At 43.2% G+C, this 1,921-nt stretch overlaps 1 pseudogene; it reads left to right on the top strand.

Moving 5' to 3' along the window:
• Nucleotides 1-1,921, top strand: part of LOC101653854 — a 4,064-nt pseudogene that overhangs the window by 1,334 nt on the left and 809 nt on the right.

The raw sequence follows: 1,921 nt of genomic DNA, 5'->3' as shown, positions 1-1,921 counted from the left end.
GGAGGGGAAGGGGAAGGTAGAATGGATCACAATGATTGACATATAACTCCCTCCCAGGGGGACTGAAAACCGAAAAGTGGGTGAAGGGAGACAGAGGTTGGTGTAAGACATGAACAAAAAAAATTTATAAGTTATCAAGGATTCATAAAGGGGGTAGGGTGGGGGAGGGGAAAATGAGCTGATAACAAGGCCTCAAGTAGAAAGAAAATGTTTTGAAAATGATGATGTACAATGTGCTTGATACAATGGATGTATGTATGGATTGTGATAAGAGCTGTATGAGCCCCCAATAAAATGATTAAAAAGAAGATGAAGAAGTACAGCCAGAATGCTCCTTACAGGAAAAGATGGTGAGACTTTTTATATATTTTGGACACTTTATCAGAATTGATCATTCCTTGGAGAAGTGCCAGCTTGGGAGAATAGAGGGGAACTGAAAGAGGAAGGCCGTTGGCAGGGTGGATTGGCACAGTGGCTGCAACAATGAGCTAAAACCTAAGGCCAATTGTGAGGATGCATGGGACTTGAAGTGTTTCGCTACGGTGTACATAGAGTTGCTATGATTTGGAAGAATCTTGAGGGTACCTAGAACAATATGCAACAGATTCAACCAATGTGACATATCATTTGATTTCTTTACTGTTTTTTCCATAATCATTGGCCGTAGATCCAAGCAATAGGAGATCCTCGATAAATTTAGATATATTTTTTCATGACGTGATTTATTATTCCAGGTATGAGGATTCGGGCTTTCTTTTAATTGTGCTATAAACTGTACTGCAGACTTCAGTTTTTATTTTCATCCATAAGTGCTTCAAGTCCTCCTCACTTTCAACAAGCAAGGTCGTGCCATTGGCATATCACAGCTAATTGATAACTGTGAATAATAGAAAATGTAAATTCAAATTTAAATTCTTCTTTATAATTTCAAATTAATTCAACTCTTTTGTGTTTATTGATTTTTTTACCTTGAATTACACATAATAACAAACATTTTAGTAATTGAGTGTCAATTCTTTCTTTTGTATGTATTCTTCTTTTAAAGTCCAATTGATTCATAGTTGTTTTTGCAGCCGTAATAGTTTTCGCAATTCTATAAATATGAGGTAATGCAGTCTGTAAATACACTGACCTACATATCTAAACTATAATTTATACATTGAGTGCCAAACTGTAAATGGATCAGTATCAGATTTTCCTGTGAGTAAATTTTATTGTTCCCTAGATTATCATGCTTGCTATAGAGCTGTGGGATCACTTCACACATTGATACAATGGGAAGACCCGCTTTAAGCATTGTGCAAAATATTACCAATGATTTTTGTTATGATAAGGAAAAAGGAGGTCCCGGAGCCGGCTTCCAGAGGGTTTACCCCGCTGTGACCGATGGCTGTGTCATCGGAAGCAGAACTAGGTACTACCTTTGCGACCCTCGCCGGGGTCTTACGCGCTGGCCCTGGCGTCATTACCTTGTGGCGGTGGAAGTCGGAGCTTTGAGAACTACATAGAGTCCAGAGAGACCAAGAGAGGAGCTGAGAAGATCGAAGAGGCTGAACTTCGGAACAAATGCCTCCGCCCAGCACCCTCCCTGCGCAGGGACCCTGCCCTGTACTCTGGGCCCTTTCCTGCCTACCTGCACCCCTCTGAACTGGGCTGCTTCTCCCTAGATGCACAACGCCAGTACCATGGAGATCCCCGGGCCCTGTGCTGCTACAGCCCACACCTATCAATGGCCCAGGCCCCAACTTTGACCTCAGAGACGGGTATGTGGATCGGTACCAGCTCCTGGATGAGGAGATTCGAGATGGGCTGGACCACCTACTGCGCTGGCTTCTGGAGCACCCAGGGCAGCTGGAAAGGGGCCCAGGCTGGCTGGCAGGAGCCACAGTGACATGGCAGGGACACCTTACAAAACTGCTGA

Source organism: Echinops telfairi, unplaced genomic scaffold (genome assembly GCF_000313985.2).
Source record: "Echinops telfairi isolate 266 unplaced genomic scaffold, ASM31398v2 ScPeMD7_3392;HRSCAF=4045, whole genome shotgun sequence".
In the NCBI taxonomy this organism is placed as follows: Eukaryota; Metazoa; Chordata; class Mammalia; order Afrosoricida; family Tenrecidae; genus Echinops; species Echinops telfairi.
Note: the sequence above shows the minus strand (reverse complement) of the source record. Positions and strands in the feature narration are given on the sequence as shown.